Consider the following 26221-nt stretch of genomic DNA (forward strand, 5'->3'; position numbering starts at 1 on the left):
GAATGGGCTCATATTCGTGACCTCAAACATAAAACTAGCCCATTATTTGCTGAATTTACTGGGAAATGAGCTCTGACGAGGACAGTGATGATGGCATAAAACATCTGCTCAAACGGAGCCCTTTCAAGCTCCAAAAGGTAACAAAATATGATTTATTTTAGTCTTCTGTAATTGTTACTCTAATATCAGAGGAGTTTTATATTATCGCAACAGGTAGAGATCCTTCCGTGTTAGATATAGATCCGGGTCGATAAAGACCCGAATATGTAAGAATGATTGGCGAAACAGTCATGCATTTAAGGGTTAAAGAACGAACACTTTAACTAACATCAGTGTGATAAAAACTGCTTAAAATGACAGAAACCATCTTTGGAAAAAAAATTGACATGTAACTTAACTGTTTAGTTTGTCTCAGATCCCATTATATTAGATGGAGAGGGCGGGGTTTATGACCTATACTGCATCTAGCCACATGGGGGTGATTGAGATGCTTTGGCTTCACTTTTCCAGACTAGTAATAGTAAACTTGCACAACGTTCTTGAATGAATAATTTATTAGATGCACACAGCTCTGTTATTGTAGGAACATCGACTTTACATTTTCACGCCCCTAAACATGACGCGGAACAAAACGAATTGTAATTGGTTATTTTACATATCAGTCAAACATCCTCTTGGGCGGTCCTTGGCCAATGAAAGCTGCGATATACTTGTGTGAATTTATAACACTTAAAGATAAGGGTGTAACCATAAAGTGAAAGTTTTACACTGAGGAAACGTATCACACATTAAACAGCACACGCATCTGTATTGTTTGCTCTCCTACTTGTTCTCCTTGTGTTTGCAGTCCTGTGCTGGTTTGTCATGATATTTTCCCTTGTGTGTGTTTCCCTCAAGTCAAGAAGTCCAGTCTAGTTTTGTTTTCCCCCTTGGGTAGTTTTCGTTGTGTTTTGTTTTTATTATTAATAAAAGCCCATTATTTCTTCTACAATAGGGTCCTCACTGTCACGGTACACACAGAAACAACAGACGGATCCAATTGCAGCGGTGTTTTAATGGGTAATCCAACTCAAAGTCCAAAAACAGGCAAATGTCCAAATCCAGAAAGTCAGTCCATACAAAAAACAGTAAACAAGCAAAACAGAAAACCAGGAAACAAAAGTACGTGACATTAAACAAAGAACCACAAACAAAGGCAGAAACAAACCAGGTATAAATAGACAGACACTAATGATGTGATACAAAACAGCTGGTGCAATGAACAAGGGATAATGAGTCCGGGGAGTGCGTTATGGGTAATGTAGTGAATGCAATGGGTGGAAACGAGAGTCCGGAATGGAGTGCCCTCTAGTGGCTGAAAGGGCACTCTCACTGGTGATCATGACATTACCCCCCCTCAAAGGAGCGGCTACCAGACGCTCCACCAGACAAAGCACAAAAACACAAAAACTCAGGAGGGAGGTGGACCGGAGGAGGATCAGGGGGAGGGATGGCGGGCCAGATCCAGGACACCCCACTGAAAGCCAGGGTGGTGCTGGAGGAACTGACCAGGCTGGTTCCAGCGGGTCTGGAATCCTGGCTGATTGCCAGGGTGGCGCTGGAGGAACTGACCAGGCTGGTTCCAACGGGTCTGGAGTCCTGGCTGATTGCCAGGGTGGCGCTGGAGGAACTGACCAGGCTGGTTCCAGCGGGTCTGGAGTCCTGGCTGAGTGCCAGGGTGGCGCCGGAGGAACTGACCAGGCTGGTTCCAGCGGGTCTGGAGTCCTGGCTGATTGCCAGGGTGGTGCCGGAGGAACTGACCAGGCTGGTTCCAACGGTTCAGACGGCCTGGGCAGTGGCGGCAGGGCAGAAAGCCTGGACGGCAGCGGCAGGGCAGAAGGCTTGGATGACGGCGGCAGGACAGAAGATTTGGGCGGTGGCGGCAGGGCAGAAGGCTTGGATGACGGCGGCAGGACAGAAGATCTGGGCGGTGGCGGCAGGGCAGAAGGCTTAGACGGCGGCAGCAGGGCAGACCAAGGTTGCTCCGTGGCCGTATCAGGGAGAGCGGGCAGCTCGGGGACGATCTCCGTGGTCGTATTAGGGAGAGCAGACAGCTCGATGACGGCCTCCGTGGCCATATCAGGGAGAGCGGGCTGCTCTGGGACGGCAGCGAGCTCAAGCTGGGGCTGCTCTGGGACAGCAGCGGGCTCGGGCTGCTCTGGCGACGGCGGCAGGGCAAGGCGCTTCGTTGGCGCCGGCAGGGCAAGGCGCTTCGTTGGCGCCGGCAGGGCAAGGCGCTTCGGTGGCGCCGGCAGGGCAAGGCGCTTCGGTGGCGCCGGCAGGGCAAGGCGCTTCGGTGGCGCCGGCAGGGCAAGGCGCTTCGGTGGCGCCGGCAGGGCAAGGCGCTTAGTTGGCGCCGGCAGGGCAAGGCGCTTAGTAGGCGCCGGCAGGGCAAGGTGCTTGGGAAAACGAAGAACAACCTCTAGAGTGGTCTCCGGGCCTTGAAGGACGGAGGAAGCCCTTCTTCTCCCTTTCCTCCTCTTATGAGGGTGAGGCGGTGGCTCTGTGCCTACCTCATCTGTAGGCACCGAAGTGGACCAACAGGCTGGAGCGGATTCACTGGCTGGAGTGGACTCACTGACTGGAGCGGGCTCTGAAGTGGACTCACTGATTGAAGCGGGCTCTGGAGTGGACTCACTGACTGAAGCGGGCTCTGAAGCGGGCTCTGAAGTGGACTCACTGACTGAAGCGGGCTCTGGAGTGGACTCACTGACTGGAGTGGGCTCTGGAGTGGACTCACTGACTGGAGTGGGCTCACTGACTGGAGTGGACTCACTGACTGGAGTGGACTCACTGACTGGAGTGGACTCTGGAGTGGACTCACTGACTGGAGCAGGCTCTGGAGCGGGCTCGCTGGCTGGAGCGGGCTCGCTGGCTGGAGGCTTCCTCCTCCTCTTCCTCCTCCTCTGTGTGGGAAGCGAAGATTCAGCGCCCACCTCCTCAGTGACCTCAGGAACGGATTCATGAGCTGGAGCGGACTCTGGAGTGGACTCACTGGCTGGAGCGGGCTCTGGAGTGGACTCACTGGCTGGAGCGGACTCACTGGCTGGAGCGGGCTCTGGAGTGGACTCACTGACTGGAGCGGGCTCTGGAGTGGACTCACTGACTGGAGCGGGCTCTGGAGTGGACTCACTGACTGGAGCGGGCTCACTGACTGGAGCGGGCTCTGGAGTGGACTCACTGGCTGGAGCGGACTCTGGAATGGACTCACTGACTGAAGCGGGCTCTGGAGTGGACTCACTGGCTGGAGCGGACTCACTGACTGGAGCGGGCTCTGGAGTGGACTCACTGGCTGGAGCGGGCTCTGGAGTGGACTCACTGGCTGGAGCGGGCTCTGGAGTGGACTCACTGACTGGAGCGGGCTCACTGACTGGAGCGGGCTCTGGAGTGGACTCACTGACTGGAGCGGGCTCTGGAGTGGACTCACTGACTGGAGCGGGCTCACTGACTGGAGCGGGCTCTGGAGTGGACTCACTGGCTGGAGCGGACTCTGGAGTGGACTCACTGACTGGAGCGGGCTCTGGAGTGGACTCACTGGCTGGAGCGGGCTCTGGAGTGGACTCACTGGCTGGAGCGGACTCACTGGCTGGAGCGGACTCACTGGCTGGAGCGAGCTCTGGAGCGGATTCGCTGGCTGGAGCGGGCTCGCTGGCTGGAGCGGACTCACTGGCTGGAGCGGACTCACTGGCTGGAGGCTTCCTCCTCCTCTTCCTCCTCCTCCGTGTGGGAAGCGAAGATTCAGCGCCCACCTCCTCAGTGACCTCAGGAACGGATTCATGAGCTGGAGCGGACTCTGGCTGAGCATGGGTTGCCCATTGACTTCTGTGGGAGAGATAGCTGACAAAGCCCCAGAAATCCAGGATCTGGAGCCCCTGTAACTCCCACTGAGGAAGAGGGTCATCAAGGCATCCATTGAATATTTCTTTCTGTGCCTCATCGTTATAGCGCAGCCCTCTTGCCATTGTCCAGAAAAACTGGGCAAAACATCCTACCTCTCTTCCCTCCTGACGCAGCGCCACCACTGCCCGAACTAGAGCCATCCGCTCTCCAATGGAGACTGGGGGACGAATCCGAACGCTCATGCTGCTGGATCCTTTGTGTGGTGGTTCTTTCTGTCACGGTACACACAGAAACAACAGACGGATCCAATTGCAGCGGTGTTTTAATGGGTAATCCAACTCAAAGTCCAAAAACAGGCAAATGTCCAAATCCAGAAAGTCAGTCCATACAAAAAACAGTAAACAAGCAAAACAGAAAACCAGGGAACAAAAGTACGTGACATTAAACAAAGAACCACAAACAAAGGCAGAAACAAACCAGGTATAAATAGACAGACACTAATGATGTGATACAAAACAGCTGGTGCAATGAACAAGGGATAATGAGTCCGGGGAGTGCGTTATGGGTAATGTAGTGAATGCAATGGGTGGAAACGAGAGTCCGGAATGGAGTGCCCTCTAGTGGCTGAAAGGGTACTCACTGGTGATCATGACACCCACTGCTTCCATCACCCCGCAAACCTGACATCACTAATGCTAAAATTAAACAGGTTTACATGCAACAAAGGTCAAAAAACACTTTCATTTTATCATAATATCACATCACCACATTTTTCAATGATTAAATTAATCATACAGGTTTGGACCAAAATCAGGCTAAACGATCGATCATTTTTTGGTGAACTAAATTTGTGTCACAGAACAGATTGTGTGTTTCTTCTTCTCTTTTGTCTTACTTTTAGAAAATGAATATGAATCATGTTTGTGTTTTATAGTGTGGATCATTGTGAAGAGTTCAGAAGTACAGCAGAACTACACAAATGTAGGTCGAGACACACAATCATTTTGTGATTTGATGTTGATTTGTCTCATTTAGTGAAATGTTTCTCTCTTCTTATGTTCAGATGCCTGTGATCTCACACTGGATCCAAACACAGCAAACACTCGTCTCATTCTGTCTGATGAGAACAGGAAGATCACATATGTGGAAGATCATCAGCCGTATCCTGATCATCCAGAGAGATTTGATGTTGTTTCTCAGGTTCTGTGTGGAGAGAGTCTGACTGGACGCTGTTACTGGGAGGCTGAATGGAGCGGAGATAGTGCTGTTATATCAGTGACATATAAAGGAATCAGCAGGAAAGGATGGAGTGACTGTTGGTTTGGATTCAGTGACAAATCCTGGAGTCTCTTCTGCTATAATAACAGATTCTCTGTCCGTCACAATAAGAACTTCACTGATATACCTGCGATCCGTTCATCCTCTAATAGAGTAGGAGTGTATGTGGACGTGTCGGCCGGCACTCTGTCCTTCTACAGCGTCTCTGACACACACACACTCACACACTTACACACATTCAACACCACATTCACTGAACCCCTCTATGCTGGATTTATGATTTTTCCTGAATCCTCAGTGTCTCTGTGTGACATTAAACAACCTCCAGAGAGAAACAACAGTGATACACACACAACCGGGTGAGTGAAATATACTGTGTCTTAGTGAAGGATTTTTCCAGACTGTGATTAATAGTTCAATCCTCTGTTCTTCATTCATCACTAAACACTACTGATGCATGATATTGGATTATTGCTGACACCTGATATGATCATATCTGTCAGCATATTTTGGCCGATAACAGATGCAGATTCCAATAATAAAAAATGTTTTCCTTTATTTGGAAACAACACCAAGTCTCTCCTGTGCAGGGACTATAAACAAATTAATTTTCATCTCAGTTAGTTTTGAGCAATAACTCTGACTCAGACTGATTTACCAGTATTTCTCAAAAGCTCCTGATCACATGATCTCTAAACTGTAATTTGCTATTAATTTTCTGTAATTTTCTCACTGTAGTGTGATCTTCTTTTCTATTAATATGCCTGCAGGTGAGGAATAAGACAGAAATAATCAATTTCACTCAGTATTACTTGATCTATTCCAGCACTCTCTCAATTACAATCAAGCACAATTAACTGTAGACAGTTGTGTTGTAAGCACTAAAACAGTCCAGTTCTTTATAGTCAAACTCATTTATTATGTTTGGATAATGAACATTTCTGTCCACCCCAGACTGCTTGCTGGCCTTTATCTGTCCACCTCTGTGAAAATATCCCGCTTCACCACAGTTAAAAACACTGATTTACACTGAGCACTGAGCCTACATAAAAATAACTTGCCAATGAAGTTCAAATTAAACTCTCATTAAACTACACCAATTTATTTAATGTTCAGAATCTTTTGATGGTACATTTTCCACAAAGACGGTTGTTAGAAGGTGTGTGAATTGTGACAGATTTACTCTTTAGGTTTTTATAGTAGACTGTTAGTATGTTGTTGATTTTGAGTTGTTAGTAACACTTTACAGTAAGATCCCATTAGTTAACATTCATTAATGTAGTAAATAACAATGAGTAATACATGTGTTATGGTATTAATCTTTAACTTTAGTTAATAAAAATTGATTTCTTCATTGTTAGTTCATGTTAGTTCAGATCATTAAATAATATTGACAGATGATTTTAATAATGATTTGATAAACATTAAAATGAACATTAACTGAGATTAATAAACACCAGTGTTGTGGGTAACGCGTTACAAAGTAACGCGTTAGAGTACTCTAATTACTTTTTTCCTGAAATGTGTAACTTAACGCGTTAGTTTCATGCGTAAGTAATCAGTAACTTCGTTATTTTTTAAAAAAAAGTAATCCGTTATTTTAAGGAAAGGAAAATCCCGACTGCAGCCTGCTTTTTGTCAGACAGTAGGCCTAGGTCTACTGTGCCACCTGCGGATGTATCAGCGGAGCCGAAGCTGCCGAGTGCCGTGCGCTGGGGCATCCGCCGCTTGATGAACTGGCACCTGCACCCGTCAGCAGCGGAGACGCCGTCGAGACCGACTTCTTTTCATTTACAGAGGACAGACAGGTCTCAGAGACGGTGGACACTGAAATTGCTGAGTATTTTAAGTCAGGTGTCGAGATCGATATGTTGAACAAGTTCCCCAGGATCAAGACAGTGTTTCTGCGCTTCAATACCCCAACACCCTCCAGCGCACCCGTGGAGAGGCTTTTCAGCCTCGGGAGTCTCGTTCTTACTCCCAGGAGAAATCGACTGTCGGACAAACGTTTCGAAAATCTGCTTCTGCTACGTTTTAATCATTACTTTGAAGAGTAAATGTAAGAGGACTGTGTTAAAGCGAATTTAGGCTTGTGACTGTGAGTGACACTTTAATAATAATTAGTTCGGCTATTAAGCAATTTGTCATTTGCCTGTGTGGCAGTGAAGGATTTAATTCGGTTTGTTATCATTTTTGTTTGACAGGCAGCTGTTAATTTCTGTTAGATCATTGGCTGGCTGGTTGTTCATCATTTCTAAATGGATTTAAATCTGCAAGCCTGTTTAAGGTTGTGTTTACAAGTAAGCATACTTGTACTTTGATAACTGCATTATTTAAAGTTAAAGAAAAATCAGGAGTTATCTTGTGGTGCTCATAATATACAGTAGCCTAGGCTACCCGGGCTGGGTAGGTGCGAATTTTGATTAATAATATGTTCTGTGATAATAAATAAATAAAACGCCATGTGGAATAGCCTATTGCTGACTGTCTTTCCTGTTATTGTTATCCTGCAGTGTTAATTTAGTCGGATGACTGACGTTATTCATTGTCGGGAGTCACGACTTCTAGGTGCATTTAAAGGGGCCGGGGGCTGTGTCTGTCATGTGTGAGCCGCTGCAAACGGCTTTTAATTTTTGGTAACGCATGAGTACTCTAACGCGTTACTTTTATGAATAGGTAACGCTGTATCATAACTGATTACTTTTAATTGATGGTAACGTTGTAACCTAACTAACTACTTTCCAAAATAACTATACCCAACACTGATAAACACTTTAGTGTTTTTCATTGTTAGTTCATGCTAACCAACCTAGTTAAAGTCACCGGTTAACCATTTAAAACCATCTGACTCTTTCATTACTCCTTCTTCTGGTTCTTCACAGGTTCTCTGACTCCAAACCTTCTGGACTCAATATTCACCCACTGCTGAACTGTCAGTCTTGTGTCCATATAGCTGATTCTGATCAGTGGGTTCAGATTGAGCCGTCGGCCTGTACAGATGAAGGAGGGTCAAAGTTCAGGGTCAGCACTGACCCAGGCCGTTACGAGTGTGTCAGGACCAGAATGCGATGGGTCTGTGACTGTGACGTCACCCTTCAGTACTGTACCGTAGACGGACACTTCCTCAACACAGAGCTGGAGAGGCTGCAGTGCAACCGGATCGGTCCAGTGATTGACGTGACGGTGATCTCAGGAAAACTGGAGGAAGTTCATCTGCCCCATTACGCCTGTTTAGGAGAGTCTGACCCCTCTCTCAAAGATGCTGTGAAAGTCCTCACCGTAAAAGACGAGGGAATAACCACAGAACCTGTGCAGTTGACCCGATTCCATGCCAAGATTGTCCAACCATCCTTCTCTCTTAAAACATTAATAATAAGTTGGATAATGCGAGTGGATGAACACTGCGATCTTCTTCTCTACATGCGATCTAAAGCTCCTCTCATTCTACATGTCTACTTTTTTCCATTTGATGAGTGTGTGAAAGAAAAAGTTGAGAAGAATGAAAAGTCAAATGACCCAATCCCACATCCCAGACCTGACAGGCCATTTCGGATGAAAACGCCACACATTCTTGATGTTCCTGGTGCCTCTATTCATCCCAAAGAAGGGATCACACTCAGAAGAGAAACTCCCCCAAACTACTTCAAAGTCAAGACACGTCTGGAGAATGATCTTCAAATGACTCTTATCAGAAAGGAGGATAAGGAGGTGGTCTGGACTGCAGTATTTGAGAAAGATGAACTTGATCTGATAAATCCTAAGAGAGACGAGCCATGTCTGAATAGTGAGGCAGATAAAGCAAGATATTTTGATAACCATTGGTCAAATCTCATTCAGAAAGTCGAAAATGTCCAGATCATTGCAGATAAACTGTGTCAGCAGCAACTGATTCACGAGGAACAATACTCAGAAATCACACAGAGTTTAACCAGTCAGGAGAGCATGAGAAAGATCTGTGACATTATACGCAAGCACAGAGATGATGTGAAAGCTAAATTCATCTCAGTTCTTCAGGAAGAGAAGCTTTACCACTTCTGAACATTGCTCTGATTCACACTTTGAGCTCGAGGAGCATCTTTTTAAACTGCTGTAAAACAGCAACCTCTGATAAACCCAAAGCTTCTCTAGTGATGATACAGGAAAATATGGGTTTATCAGAAGTTATCAAAATATACTTCTTTTAAAATATGTATTCATAGTAATATACCAGATACATTTATGTTTCTGCACGTCTGAGTAAATGTTCTACATGGAAGGTAAAACAAGTACAATGTCAAAGTAAATTTATAGCTAGTTTTATATTTGTCTGTGTATTTCATTCTTGTTGGTGAACTGCTGATGTACTTTTTTTGTACATAAATTATGAAATGATGAATTTTACTAAAAAGGATAGTTGTGGTAAATATAGTTCAGCTCTTTCTTTCATATGATCCTTTGCAAACACACAAAAGTTTGGTGAACTGCAATGAGGGAATATTTAACATTTTCTTTATCTAATAAATTTTTTTTTTCTAAAGTGTTGTCTCAAAATTTCATATTGGAATATTTTGGATAATTCACTACATGGAAATATTCTGAATGATAGACATTCTGAATAATGTGCTGTAAAGTAAGACTGTCATGGGATAATGCACAAAAAACTAATATTTATTATAAATTCAAATTCCCCATACATACTTAACCCCTAATGTTGGGTAAGTTGTGCCACTTCTATGTCATTAGCACTATTTCAGTGTCCTTATGATCCTTTCCTTTATTTCTCCTGATAGAAGACAACTGAAATCTGATTTGTTGTATAATAATGCTGAAGCACAGATATTTAGCAGTGAAGAATATGTTCTCTGAGCTTCATGTCTCTACAACAGTCTCAGCCTTCCTCCAACATCTGCAGACCTGCCAACATGTACGCATTTTGACCTCAAAGTACGCTGGTATGAAAAAAAGCTGTCGGAGCAACTGCAGCTGGACACGGAGCTAATGCTGGAGTGAGCGGTGACGCGCACACGTCAGAGTGAAAGTGTGAAAAAACAACAGGATCTGTTGAAGAGTAACTTTAAGGCAGAGGCCACAGACGTGGACAGCATTCAAACAAAACACAAGTTTGAAAAAGGCAAAGGAAGACAGCAGAAAATGCAGGAAAGGCTGGAACAAATGATAAAAGCAGTTATCAGACACAGCCACGTAACCAGACACGATGCATGTGGTGTGGTAGAACGCCAGCACACAGCAAAAATCAGTGCCCAGCTAGAGAAGTAGCATGTAACCGGTGTCAGAAAAAGGATCACTACGCAATAGTGTGCAGGTCAGGGGCTCTCAACGAAGTTAACACAGCAGAGTCAGATGAGGAGGAAATAGTGTAAGGATGTCGCCCTTGGCTGGACTTGAACCCGGGTCTCTGGTGTTTTAAGTGTGGTGTGTTCTCCACTGAGCTAACTACCAGACAATGGAACCCAAGAGCAGAAGAGTAAAGAGTCTAGAGACTTGAGTCTTCCAAAAAATAAAAATAGACTTTACTTGAAAAAACCAAAGCACTAAGTACAAATAAACTAGGAAAGCCGAGCTTCCATAAAACAGAGAAACAAAAATAGACACAAGGGTCAAAAAGGTACAATAAGTCACAAAACTTAACTGGAGATCTGGAAACTGGAGAACATAGGCTCAAGACTGAACATAATGGCAGGGAACAAGCACACTTATAAAGGGCAAGACACAGGTGAAGGGAATCAGGGCTAATGAGGAGAGTCTTGAGTACAATTAAATACACTAGCACCATCTGCAGGAGTGGAGAGCACTGAGCATGGGTTAAAGTGCCATCTGGAGACCTGGAGGGAGCATGGCATGGAAGCTTAAGGAGGGCTCCCCCTGCAGGCTAAGAGTGGAATAGCAGCCCAGAGATGGGATCTTTACAGGAGCCCCTTCCCTAGGAACGGCACCTGACGTTCTTCTAACGGTTCCCTTTGGATTGACGGAACTCTGAGATGAGAGTTGGGTCTAAAATATCTCGAGCAGGAATCCAGGACCGCTCCTCTGGGCCAAAGCCCTCCCAATCCACAAGATATTGAACCTTCCCACAAACCATTCGAGAATCCATCAGCCTGCGGACCGTGTAAGCTGGCTGGCCATCAATGATGCGAGGTACTGGGGCGGGCTTCCTAGCTGGAGACAGAGTAGAACAAACAACAGGTTTTAAACGGGAAACATGAAAAGTGGGATGAATCTTCATGGACCTGGGCAGAAGGAGTCGATAGGAAACTGGGTTAATCTTCTTAAGGATCTTGAAAGGGCCAATGTATCGTGGGGCCAGCTTGCGGGACTCCACCCGCAATGGAAGGTCTCTGGTTGAGAGCCATACCCTTTGTCCCGGGCGAAGCGTGGGTCCTACCCTTCGGTGTCGGTTTGCCTGCCTCCGTTGTTGTCGGGCAGCCCTCAATAAGGCAATACGTGCTCTTTGCCAGGAACGCCGGCACCGGCGGAACAGCTGTGTGGCAGCTGGAACATCAACCTCTGGCTCCTGTCCAGGAAATAGAGGGGGAGGGAAACCATACTGACACTCAAAAGGGGACATACCTAGTGAGGAATGGTAAAGGGTATTATGTGCAAATTCAGCCCATATTAAATGAGAGCTCCATGTGGATTGGTTGTCTGCAACCAGGCACCTCAGTGTCTTTTCAATTTATTGATTTACCCTCTCAGTTTGGCCATTTGACTGGGGGTGGAAGCCGGAGGACAGGCTGATGGAAGATCCGATGAGTCGGCCAAACGCCTTCCAGAACCGGGAAGTAAACTGCGGGCCCCGATCAGAAACCATATCCTGGGGAAAGCCGTGAATTCTGAACACATGCTTCATCAATAGTTCTGCAGTTTGGCTAGCTGTGGGGAGCTTGGACAAAGGTAGGAGGTGACAGGTCTTAGAAAATCTGTCTACCACTACAAGGATTACCGTGTTTCCTTGAGACTGTGGCAGGCCTGTAATGAAGTCCAAGGAAATGTGGGACCAAGGGCGTCTTGGAATGGGCAGCGGGTGCAGCAGGCCATGAGGGTGGGTCCTTGGCTCCTTGTTCTGAGCACAGACGGAGCAAGCAGCAATAAAAGCCCGGACGTCCCTCTGCAATTTGGGCCACCAGAATTTCCTCTGGATGTGCTTGCATGTCTTAGTGATCCCAGGGTGTCCAGAAGGGAGAGAAGCATGCGCCCACTGCAAAACCTTAGAACGTAGAAGTTTAGGAACAAAAAGACACCCTGGAGGGCCATTACCTGGACCTGGCTGCTGCTGTTGGGCCCTCTTAACTGCTGTTTCAATATCCCATTGGATGGGAGCTACCACTCTGGAAGTGGGGAGAATGGGTTCTGGAAAACACTCCACTTCCGGTGGTTCAAACTGCCTTGAGAGAGCATCTGGCTTGAGATTCCTAGAACCTGGGCGATAAGAGAGACTTTAAAGTTAAACCGATTAAAAAAGAGAGCCCATCGGGCTTGTCGGGCATTCAATCTCTTTGCCTGCTGGATGTAAGTGAGATTTTTGTGGTCCGTCCAGATGAGGAATGGCTGTTTGGCCCCCTCCAGCCAGTGCCTCCACTCCTCTAAAGCCATCTTGACAGCCAGCAGCTCCCGGTTCCCAATATCATAATTCCTCTGTGTTGAGGTAAGCTGACGAGAGAAGAAAGCACACGGGTGAAGCTTGTTATCGCACTTACTTCTCTGTGACAAGACAGCGCCTACTCCCACGTCAGAGGCGTCCACCTCCAACACAAAAGGGAGCTCTGGATCAGGGAGGGTTAAGATTGGGGCAGATGTAAAGAGCTGTTTTAGTCTGTTGAAGGCGTGATCTGCTCTGCTGGTCCACACAAATGGCCTAGTTGAATTCCTGGTCAATGCGGAAAGAGGCTCTGCAATAGAACTGAAGTTTCTAATGAATCTTCTGTAAAAAATTGGAAAAGCCCAGAAAACGCTGTACCTGCTTCACTGAGGTTGGTCAAGGCCAATCCAAAACTGCTTGTATCTTGCCTGGATCCATCTGAAGGCTGCCTTTTGATACTGTGAAGCCAAGGAAGGAAACTTCTGGAACATGAAATTCACTCTTCTTCAACTTTACATAAAGCTTATGTTTCAGTAGCTGGGCAAGGACCTGTTTGACCTGCTGAACATGCTCTTCATAATTTCGGGAGAAAACTAAAATATCATCCAGATAGACAAACACAAATATATTCAGCATTTCTCTGAGAACATCATTAATAAAGGCTTGGAAGACAGCTGGTGCATTGACCAGGCCAAACGGCATTACCTGGTATTCGTAGTGGCCTGTTGGGGTGTTGAATGCCGTCTTCCACTCATCCCCCTCACGGATTCTAACTAGATGGTACACATTACGAAGGTCAAGTTTCGTAAAGATGGTAGCCCCTTGCAGGATTTCAAAAGCTGTGGACATAAGAGGGAGAGGGTATCGGTTCTTGATGGTTATATGGTTTAAACCCCGATAGTCTATGCAGGGTCGGAGACCCCCGTCCTTCTTTTCAACAAAGAAAAAGCCGGCCCCTGCAGGTGAGGTGGATGGACGAATGAATCCACTGTCCAAGGCTTCTTTGAGATATTTGTCCATGGCTAATCTCTCAGAGCCAGAGAGTGAATAGAGCCTTCCACGTGGTGGGCAAGTACCAGGAACTAGTTCAATAGTGCAGTCATAAGCTCTATGAGGTGGTAGTGTGGCAGCTTGGGTCTTACTGAAGACTTCCTTGAGGTCCGCATACTCCTGAGGGACTCGGGATAACTCAGGATAATGAGCAAGAGGCTTGGTAGCAATTGGCTCCATTTCAGGAACGGCCATGACTTCTGTGGATTGGGTCGCAGAAATAAATGCACCTTGAGAGAGGTGGAGCAGGCGGTGATCCACATCCCCCCTGCTGGCTGGATGGTGAAAAACTCTTTTCATCTCAGAAATGAATTCATGGCTGTTAGTTGTTACTGGAGACCTCTGGTCCCACAAAGCAGAGGCCCAGTCCAAAGCTTTGCCTGTTAGGAGTGTAATAATGTAAGCTACCTTACTATTCTCAGTCGGGATGCTGCTGGGTTGAAGCTGGAAGGCCAAGGTACACTGGGTGATAAACCCTCTGCATCTCTCGGGACTGCCATCGAACCTCTCTGGTGCTGGTAACTTGGGCTCTGATGGGAATGGCAAGATGGATCTGTTTGGAGGATCAGGGGGTGATTGAGGTTCTTGGGGTGAAGAGGCTTGAGACTGGAGACTCAAAATATGGAGAATCTCTGACAGTGCCTGGTCATGGCGCTGTATGGTTGCTGCTTGATCTGAGAGGGCTGCCAAAATACGGTCCACATTAGAGGGTGGTGAAGGTCCTTCTGCTGGGCTCCCTTCCATGGTTCAGTCTTGCTGTAAGGATGTCGCCCTTAGCTGGACTTGAACCCAGGTCTCTGGTGTTCTAAGTGTGGTGTGTTCTCCACTGAGCTAACTACCAGACAATGGAACCCAAGAGCAGAAGAGTAAAGAGTCTAGAGACTTGAGTCTTCCAAAAAAATAAAAATAGACTTTACTTGAAAAAACCAAAGCACTAAGTACAAATAAACTAGGAAAGCCGAGCTTCCATAAAACAGAGAAACAAAAATAGACACAAGGGTCAAAAAGGTACAATAAGTCACAAAACTTAACTGGAGATCTGGAAACTGGAGAACATAGGCTCAAGACTGAACATAATGGCAGGGAACAAGCACACTTATAAAGGGCAAGACACAGGTGAAGGGAATCAGGGCTAATGAGGAGAGTCTTGAATACAATTAAATACACTAGCACCATCTGCAGGAGTGGAGAGCACTGAGCATGGGTTAAAGTGCCATCTGGAGACCTGGAGGGAGCATGGCATGGAAGCTTAAGGAGGGCTCCCCCTGCAGGCTAAGAGTGGAATAGCAGCCCAGAGATGGGATCTTTACAAACAGCTTTCCTAGGCACAGTCAGTTCAGATGGTGAACCATGGCTAATCAACCTTAAAGTGAATGAGCACACAGCTGTATTCAAAATAGATATGGGGCAGACGTAACAGTGCTATCTGAAGATGTATTTCAGAAAGGGCAGTTTCCGGAGCTAGAGAGAGCAAAGAAAGTGCTGCAGGGTCCAGGTCTGACGCCCATCACGGTGAAGGGGAAGTTCACAGCCACTTTAGGAACAGACAATAAAAGCACCACACATGAAGTGTATGTAGTCCCGGGTTAGTGGCTAGAGTAGACACAGTGGCACTGGATTCAGTCAAGAGAGTCAAGGAGCAGTTCCCCACACTGTTCAAAGGACTAGGCAAGACGGAGGGTGAATACAAGATATAGCTTAAAGCAGACGCCAAACCATTCCCATATCAACCCCACGACGAATCCCGCTGCCTCTCATGTCTAAAGTAAAAAAAGAACTCACGCGCATGGAAGAGATGGGGGTGATTTGAAGGATTGAACAACCCACAGACTGGTGCGCCGGTATGGTCATTGTCCCAAAGCCAGACAAAGATGAGGTGCACATCTGTGTAGATCTGACCAAATTGAACAAGTCAGTCAAGAGGGAGAGACATATGCTCCCGTCAGTTGATCACACACTTGGACAACTAGAGGGCGCTGAAGTATTCTCAAAAATCGATGCAAACTCAGGGTTTTGGCAAATTCCCCTTGCCAAGGAGTCCGCTCTCCTCACAACGTTCCTCACTCCCTTTGGGAGGTTTTGCTTTAACCGCCTCTGCTTCGGCATATCCTCAGCACCTGAACACTACCAGAAGAGAATGTCTCAGATACTGGAGGGACTCGATGGCGTCCTGTGCCAAATGGACGACGTGCTCGTGTATGGAGACAAACAGACCCAGCACTACACACGATTGCTTGCGGTGCTGGGGAGGCTGCAGGAGGCAGGTGTCACGCTGAGAGGTGAGAAATGTGAATTCTCAAAAGGCCATGTCAAATTTCTCGGACAGATCATAGATGCAGCCGGCGTGAGAGCAGATCCTAACAAAGTGAGGGCAGTGACCAACATGTACAGGTCCTTCTCAAAAAATTTGCATATTGTGATAAAGTTCATTATTTTCCATAATGTAATGATAAAAATTAAACTTTCATATATTTTAGATTCGTTGCACACCAACTGAAATATTTCAGGTCTTTTATTGTTTTAATACTGATGATTTTGGCATACAGCTCATGAAAACCCAAAATTCCTATCTCAAAAAATTAGCATATTTCATCCGACCAATAAAAGAAAAGTGTTTTTAATACAAAAAAAGTCAACCTTCAAATATTTATGTTCAGTTATGCACTCAATACTTGGTCGGGAATCCTTGTGCAGAAATGACTGCTTCAATGCGGCGTGGCATGGAGGCAATCAGCCTGTGGCACTGCTGAGGTGTTATGGAGGCCCAGGATGCTTCGATAGCGGCCTTAAGCTCATCCAGAGTGTTGGGTCTTGCGTCTCTCAACTTTCTCTTCACAATATCCCACATATTCTCTATGGGGTTCAGGTCAGGAGAGTTGGCAGGCCAATTGAGCACAGTAATACCATGGTCAGTAAACCATTTACCAGTGGTTTTGGCACTGTGAGCAGGTGCCAGGTCGTGCTGAAAAACGAAATCTTCATCTCCATAAAGCTTTTCAGCAGATGGAAGCATGAAGGGCTCCAAAATCTCCTGATAGCTAGCTGCATTGACCCTGCCCTTGATAAAACACAGTGGACCAACACCAGCAGCTGACATGGCACCCCAGACCATCACTGACTGTGGGTACTTGACACTGGACTTCAGGCATTTTGGCATTTCCTTCTCCCCAGTCTTCCTCCAGACTCTGGCACCTTGATTTCCGAATGACATGCAAAATTTGCTTTCATCCGAAAAAAGTACTTTGGACCACTGAGCAACAGTCCAGTGCTGCTTCTCTGTAGCCCAGGTCAGGCGCTTCTGCCGCTGTTTCTGGTTCAAAAGTGGCTTGACCTGAGGAATGCGGCACCTGTCCACCTGTCTGACTCAGTCCACTGCTTCCGCAGGACCCCCAAGGTCTGGAATCGGTCCTTCTCCACAATCTTCCTCAGGGTCCGGTCACCTCTTCTCGTTGTGCAGCGTTTTTTGCCACACTTTTTCCTTCCCACAGACTTCCCACTGAGGTGCCTTGATACAGCACTCTGGGAACAGCCTATTCGTTCAGAAATTTCTTTCTGTGTCTTACCCTCTCGCTTGAGGGTGTCAATGATGGCCTTCTGGTCGGCAGTCTTATCCATGATTGTGGTTTTGAGTAATGAACCAGGCTGGGAGTTTTTAAAAGCCTCAGGAATCTTTTGCAGGTGTTTAGAGTTAATTAGTTGATTCAGATGATTAGGTTAATAGCACGTTTAGAGAACCTTTTCATGATATGCTAATTTTTTGAGATTCAGGGTTTTCATGAGCTGTATGCCAAAATCATCAGTATTAAAACAATAAAAGACCTGAAATATTTCAGTTGGTGTGCAATGAATCTAAAATATATGAAAGTTTAATTTTTATCATTACATTATGGAAAATAATGAACTTTATCACAATATGCTAATTTTTTGAGAAGGACCTGTATACCTACCGTACGCACATGTCGAGGAAGAGCTATCAGTGGAGAACGGCTTATTACTGAAAGGATGTAGACTAGTTATTCCCAAGCTGCTACAGACAGATATCCTTCAGAAACTGCACGCAGGACACCAAGGTATAGCAAAGTGTCGTGAAAGAGGCAAGCAATCTGTCTGGTGGCCGGGACTGTGTACACAGCTTCAGAAAGTGGTCGAGGGCTGCGACACATGTGCAAAAGAAAGAATCAACCCCAAAGAGCCACTGCTGCCTACAGAATTCCCTGATAGACCATGGGCAAAGGTGGGTGCTGACTTGTTTCAGTGGAATGATAACCAGTATTTATTGGTGGCAGACTACTTTTCCCGTTTCATTGAGGTAGCTAAACTCACATCTACAACCTCATTAGCAGTAGTGGAACATTGCAAGTCTATCTTCGCCAGGCATGGCATACCGTCCGAGGTCATGACAGATAATGGACCCCAGTTCTCGTCTGAATGCTTCATTCAGTTCGCAACACAGTGGGGGTTCACACACACAACGTCCAGCCCCAGATACGCTCAGAGCAATGGAGAGGCAGAGCAGGCTGTGCGGACAGTTAAAGGCCTCCTCCAGAAAGGAAAAGACCCATATCTGGCACTCATGGCTTACAGAGCCACAACACTCGCCAACGGGTACAGTCCAGCACAGCTGTCAATGGGCCGGCAGCTCAGAACAACAGTTCCGGTCACTCTGTCATCTCTCAACCCAGGCTGGACTGACATAACCAAACTCAAAGAGGAAGAACAGAAAAAGAGACTGAGATTGAGCTGGAACTTCAACAAAAGACACAGAGCTCAACATCTCACAAGACTGACACCAGGCGACCAGGTCTGGGTAAAGGACACAAAGGAGAAGGGGACAGTGATAAGACAGGTGGAAGCACCAAGGTCATACGTCATTGACACTCCTAGAGGGAACCTGCGCCGAAACCGAAACCACCTTGTCTCTACGCCAGTGGTGCCAGCAGTGCAGACCATCCTACCAGAGCCAGAGCAATCTTCTGGTCAGCCAGTGAGGTCAGATCATGCAGAGCAGGGCCCAGTTCAACCATGCGGTCCTGAGACTCTGGCATGTTACCCTGCAAGAGAGACGACCTCCAGGGTACCTGAAGGACTTTGTGGCTAAATAGCTGGTACCCCTGGTGAGACTGAGTGATTTCTTCAGGGCAGAATAAACCCCCACACTCAGTAGAAGGATTGGGCAGTCTACCCCACCTTCTTGGTTCAGATTTTGAGTTAATCTTCATTTGCTTATTGTTCTTAAGTTCTACAAGAATATTTGAAAAAAAGACAATGGGTTATGTTGCTTTATGCATAGTGCAACAGTTTGAATTGGGAACAGTTAATTTTTGATATAGTCTGTTACAGTACAGAGGGGTTAGTTTAATCTTGAGTTATATATCAGTACAAATGATCTTAGAAAGGGGGATGTAGTGTTAAGGGATTTTATAGGACACATGATGTGACGTTGCCCCCTTGTGGTTAGGTGGGGGAAATGGTAAACCAGGCACTGTAATAAAGTCATGCTTAGAGAGCACACGTTGGACATATCTCTCTGTGTTTATTTGTTAAGTTAGAGCCACTTAAGGAGAAAAAAAAGAAACTTTCCTATTTTTAGTTCATCATTGTCGTGTAAATATATACATTCCTTTAATGTTGTGAATTGGTAAGTTTAGTCTGGGCATGAAGCTGGTGAATTGCTGATGTATATTTTTTATACATAAAGAAATGTAATGTTTTGTAAAATTTTATTAAAAAGGATAGTTGTGGCAAATAGAGTCCAGCTCTTTTTTCATGTGATTATATTCCTCTGCAAACACACAATGTTTGAAGAACTGCAATGAGGAACTTTCGATATTTTCTTTAACAAATAAAAGGTCTTTTTTTGTTAACTTTATTTTGTTGTCTCATAATTTAACATTGGGATATTATCAGATATTTCACTGCATGGAAATATTTTGAGATGGTTTGAATGGTATGTATTCTGAATGCTGTAAAGTAAGACTGTCATGAAATAACGCACAGAAAAACTAACATTTTCCCCAGTGACAACATACAGTGCTTAACCCCTAATGTTGGGTAAGTTGTGCCACTTCTATGTCATTAGCACTATTTCTGTGTCCTTATGATCCTTTCCTTTATTTCTCATGATAGAAGACAGCTGAAATCTGATTTGTTGTATAATAATGCTGCACAGATATTTAGTAGTGAAGAATATGTTCTCTGAGCTATGAGAATATGTCTCTACAACAGTCTCAGTCTTCCTCCAACATCAGGGCTGCGTTCAGCCCCGACAAAACGTTGCAAAAGGTTTTTTAAACGGAAACGGTGGCGCGTTGAACTTCATAATGAAAAGACAAACATTTCAGGTGAAGGATAATCCACTTCTTACCTCTGAGACTGTGTTGATCTATATTATTTTTATTGTGAGGCTTATCAATATTGCTGATCACTGTTGTTGTGCTATATGATATTGTAATATTTACCAACTACACTCCTCTGATTATAGAAAAGTTTATTAAAGTGTCACATCACAATACAATAGTAAAATATATAAGTATAGTATTTTTATGTTACATTAATACTCATTGTGCGAGCTGTCTCTTTAATACCACGTGGTTTATATACATCTTGCCACTGATTGGGCTGACATTTCTGACACACCCACCAAACAAGAGAAAACGTATCTCAAACCCGTTGCACACTGTTACAGACCGTTTCCAGGAAACATGTCGTTCAACCCGGAAAACGTAGCAAAACGTTGCACACCGGTTTGAGCTTGAACGTGCCCCAGGCCACCTGTGTCACAGACACGTCAGGCTCCAACATCCACCAATCACAGTGCACTCAATCACCAGAATACTAATCACCGCCACCTCCACCTCATCCACGTCCGGTCTCGTTTGCAGATACTCACGTTAATGCTTACCTCAAGGACTCCCTGCTGCATACTTACCAGTCTCCAGCGTGTCTCCTTCCCTCTGTGTTCCTCGTCTCCTGTGTGTGTGTGTGAGTGCTCAACCTGTCTCCAGCGATCTCCAGCACCAGCGTGTTCACAGACTTCCATATCTGGAAAGAAAAGGACAGTAACTGTCTCCATTTATCTTCTATATCCATCTACATATCCATTACTGCTTACCTGTTTCCTGCCAAATGCTCTACTGGTGTCAATAAACTACCAATACCTGTTTACATCTGTGTCTGACTCCTGTGTACTGTAACAGAAGACTGGACCAACACCGAAGACCCAGTATGAGCCAACCTGACCCTTTCCAAGCTCTAGTGGATGCGCTACGGTGCACACTTACCACCAATCCACCGTCACCATCTCCAGTCACTTCTCCCTCACCTGCACCAGCGAGTACCACAGTCAGCACCGCCAGCTCTCCTTCACTTCCGTTGTACGCCAGTCCCATGGCCAAACCAGCACCCTACTCAGGATCGGCGGAGGACTGCAGCGGATTCCTGCTGCAGTGCGAACTGGTCCTGGAGATGCAGCCGCACCTGTACCCGAGCGATACATTCAAAATAGCGTTCCTCATCTCCCAGTTAAGCGGCAAAGCATTAAAATGGGCCGATTCCATCTGGTCGCAACACGGTGCTGTCACGCAATCATATTCTGCACTTATTTCCCATTTCCGGGAAGTTTTCGGGAAACCGATTACAGATTCATCTGCTGGTGAGAAACTCTACAATCTTAAACAAGGGTCTATGTGTATCTATGATTATGCTTTGCACTTCAGAATGCTTGCTGCTGTAAGCGGATGGAACGAACAAGCTCTGATAACCAATAATGTCAAGGACTGGAGCCTCGGGTACGGCTGCATCTCGCTGCATACGAGGATTCCATTGGCCTCGAGAAGTTCATCCAGCTTTCCATCCGCTGCGCCACTCGTATGCAGGCGTGCCTCCAAGAGCACCAGGACCAGTCTCTTCCCAATATGCTCCTCTGCCGATCCGAACCCATCAGCTCCCCAGAACCAGCCAACGAGCTCATGGATGTAGAAAATTCCCGACTAACTCCATCTGAGTGCCATCGTCGGCTGACCCTGAACCTGTGCTTGTATTGTGGCGCTCCCGGGCATGCAATTGCGGCATGCCCCACACAACCTCCTCGGCCCATGGTGAGTGCCATAATCTCTTCTATTCAGAAAATAAAACGGCTCCTCGACTCAGGGTCAGCCGGCAATTTCGTCTCCGGCGCCCTCTGCCGGCAACTTCGTCTCAAGACCTCTCCATCTCCGACGGTCTACCAGATCAACTCCATAACTGGCAAGCCTCTCAGCCGTAAGCACGTCCGTACTGTGGCAGGACCACTCAAGCTGCAAGTAAAACTTCTACATCAAGAAGAGTTACATCTGCTGGTTCTGGAGGATTCCACCGCTGACGTGGTTCTAGGGCGCCCCTGGTTGGAGCAGCACAATCCCACCATCTCCTGGAAAACGGGCGAAATCCTGAAGTGGGGCGAAACCTGTTTCTCTTGATGCCTCGCTGAACTTCCAGTACCACTAACTTCTCCTTCAGATCTTCCCATCTGTGCTACTTCCATCGAGAGTCCAGTGGAGAAACGAGGAGAAACGTTTCAGACAGAGGACCCCAATTCATCTCTAGAGTATGGAAGGCTTTCCACTCGCTCCTAGGTGTGGCCGTCAGTCTAACATTGGGGTACCATCCGCAGTCGAACGGGCAGACGGAGAGGAAGGTCCAGGAGATCGGCCGCTTCCTCCGTACCTTCTGTCATGACCACCAGGACTCTTGGAACCAGTTCCTGGGTTGGGCCGAGTACGCCCAAACTCTCTCCGGCAGTCGACTACAGGACTCACACCATTCCAGTGCGTACTCGGCTACCAACCCCCACTGTTACCCTGGACCGGGGAACCGGTCTAACGTTCCGGCGGTGGATTACTGGTTCCGAGAGAGCGAGAGGGTCTGGGACTCAGCCCACCACCAGTTGCAATGAGCCCTGCGCAGACGCAGAATGACAGCGGACCTGCGGCGCTCCAACACCCCTGTCTTCCAGCCCGGACAGAAGGTATGGCTGTCGACACGGGACATCAGACTGCGTCTGCCCTGCAGGAAGCTGAGTCCCAGGTTCATTGGCCCATTTCCCATCGTCAAGCAGATCAACCCGGTCACTTACCAACTTCAACTTCCACAAGGGTACCGTATTCACCCAACTTTCCACGTCTCACTCCTTAAGCCTTATCACCCTTCTGTTCTCTCCACAGGGCCTGACATGACTCCCGCCGAACCCCCCCTTCCACTCATCCTGGAAGACGGTGCAGCATACGAGGTCCACGAGATCTTGGACTCCCGGCGTCGTGGTGGTCAGCTGGAGTACTTGGTCGATTGGAAAGGCTATGGCCCTGAGGAACGCTCCTGGATTCCAAGAAACGACATCCTTGATCCCAACTTGCTTCAAACTTTCCACGACAGTCACCCTGACAGACCGGCACCACGGGGAAGAGGACGACCACCACAACGTCGGGGTCCTCGGCCCTCAGGGCCGTGGGGGGGTGGGGGGGTACTGTCACAGACACGTCAGGCTCCAACATCCACCAATCACAGCGCACTCAATCACCAGAATACTAATCACCGCCACCTGCACCTCATCATTGCACCAATCAACAGCACTACAAAGAGCACACACACAGCACTCCATGTCCGGTCTCGTTTGCAGATACTCACGTTAATGCTTACCTCAAAGACTCCCTGCTTCATACTTACCATGTCTCCTTCCCTCTGTGTTCCTCGTCTCCTGTGTGTGAGTGCTCAACCTGTCTCCAGCGATCTCCAGCTCCAGCGTGTTCTCGGACTTCCATATCTGAAAAGAAAAGGACCGTAACTATCTCCATTTATCTTCTATATCCATCTACATATCCATTATTGCTTACCTGTTTCCTGCCATATGCTCAACTGGTGTCAATAAACTACCAATACCTGTTTACATCTGTGTCTGACTCCTGTGTACCGTAACAACCTGAACGAAGCCAATTTTTTATATTATTTTCAACTGAATTTCAGTTTTAGTATTAATAAATTTCTATACTATTTATTGTTTTATTTAAAAAAAAAAACTAAAATTGAGTTACTTTGTTTATTTTAGTTTTAGTAATTTTATTGACTCAAATATCAGTTAATGTTCATGCCAAAGTAAAGCTGATATCCGCATGTATTTATAATCAGGTGTTCTGGGTCAATCTGACGAACTGAAATGAATGAAATATTTCTGATCATAATGAATCCTCCTCTGATTGGACAGAATCAGCTGAAGGAAGACATCAGATATCAGTGAGTGTTTGTTTCAATCTCAAGCTTTGATTCTCAGTAGATGCTGTAGTTTCAGACTCGGCCTTATTGAGTCTTTCTTGGATTATGAGGAGTTTGTGTTTTTCATTCTCTCAGTTATTAATGGAGTCTGTGCTGCTCTTCTGAAATCTAATGTCATTTCTACAGGTGTTTGTGTGTTCAGCAGCAGATTCAGAAGTGTGTTCAGTCGTCAGGATCCTCCTTCACTCCTGATCAAGAAGAAACGCTGAGAGATGATTATTAATCATAAATATCACTGTAGTTATTTGTCTGTTGTTCAAGAAATAAGGCACTTGAGGATGAGCATTACAGTGATTTTACCATGGTTAAGGTGGTGTTCCTCTGAGTATGTGTGCTTATACTGGTTTAAAGCACTTATAGTGTAATAATGTAAATGTGTTCAGGTTTCTATCCCTACATTATGAGGGCATCCCAGCTGTCCCATAATTCAAATGTTGACAGTCAAACATCTGCGTTCATTACTGTACTGAGATTATCTGCATTACAATAATGAGAATTTAGAGCTTTATTCTCATTATAATAATGGCGTAATACTAAAAGCATTCATGGTTCTAAAAATATGATTCGTTTTCTTTATGGTAAATATAATTTCTTTGTTCTTTTCTTGTGATTTTGTAGTGAATGTGACCTGGGCATGTTCTGGTGATTATTATAATTGTCATTACAGACGTGAACAATTAAAGAATCGCTTACAAACAAACATTTAACTTTAGTAATTATAATATTTCAGCATTGTAAACAGAGACATAAATTCTCCCTCGCGCTAAAAACTGTTCAAAGTTGATCACAGCTCGAGCACAAACAGCTTTTCTGAGGGAAACTTGATCACAAACTCTGTGCTTTTACTTCACAACAACTGACTTTCATGAAGTTATAAACATATGTGATAGTAATGTCATTATTTTTAGGTGTAGGTGGAAAAACATAAGACTAAAGCTCTGGTAATGTGACGATTACTGAGATTTCTATATGAACACACACTGAACTAGAGCCCGAAGCCATTTCTTTTGAGAATAATGGCTGGCTGATGAAGTTATTGGCTGGCTAGCCGGCTCAGCCAAAACCTAAATGGCTGCTGCAGCCGCCAAACTTTTCATAGCTGCAAATGGCTGAAGCTGCCACTTCATGTCTACAGATGTCATACTGATTATCTTTCCAAGCAATGCATGGCTTACACTATATTTCTACAAAATGCAATACAGTGTAATAATAAAGAAAACACCAGATTTTACTTTCACAACGTATGGTTGCTGATAAAAAGGAAACTACCATATTTGGATCCAACAGGATTGTACAGAAGAGAGAGAGCTTGCATGTGATGAGAGGGTGACGGCAGCGATCGCGGAGAAGTATGTTGATTAAGAACGCAAACTTTTGTTGAATTTATGAGAAATCTACAGACGCAAACAGACGAAGTGTAGTAAAATAAAGACCTAAATGTGTATTTCGGACTTTTTTTTTTCACCACAAGTCTGAAAGAAGACATGTTATTGAAGACAAATATTCAAAAATCTAAAAATTGACCAGGAAAAAAAAAAAAAACGATGTTTTTGCCTGCCGTGTCTCGCCTTAATATAAACACACACCGTTATCAGTGTTATTTTGGACAAAGTTTTGCACATTTCACTTCAATGTACAGTGTACACTGAAGCATGCATCGTGAATTAGCAATGTGGAAACGGTGGTTTGTTACTGCAGTAATATCACGTTCAGTGCTATAAATCTCTCTGTTCCAGAATATTTGGTTCATAACATCAATCTTTGATTCAGGTGTTTGTGCAACCGTGCCCTGAAGATTTAACAAAAGTCTGGGTAGGCCTAAGTTAAAAAAAAAAAAAGTAAGTAGGAATTAGGAAAGTATGTGAGAAGATCAAAATTACCTTGCTTGCTTCTTTCCGCTTTTTCACATCAGTGCGAGAAAAAAAAGCGCATCGCTTCTTCTATACGGAAAACGAGCCATTTTAATCGGTCGTCAATTCACTGTGAGTCTGTGCATCGTAGCAACGAGCACAAGACTGTGCTGTTATGAAACCAGTGGGAAAATAGATCTCGTGTATTGTTTATATATTTCGTGTGTGTATCTCTATGTGATAGAATTATTATTTGATGCAAATAATTCTAGCCGGCTCAGCCAAA

The sequence above is a fragment of the Megalobrama amblycephala genome, linkage group LG7 (assembly GCF_018812025.1).
Source record: "Megalobrama amblycephala isolate DHTTF-2021 linkage group LG7, ASM1881202v1, whole genome shotgun sequence".
Classification (NCBI taxonomy): Eukaryota; Metazoa; Chordata; class Actinopteri; order Cypriniformes; family Xenocyprididae; genus Megalobrama; species Megalobrama amblycephala.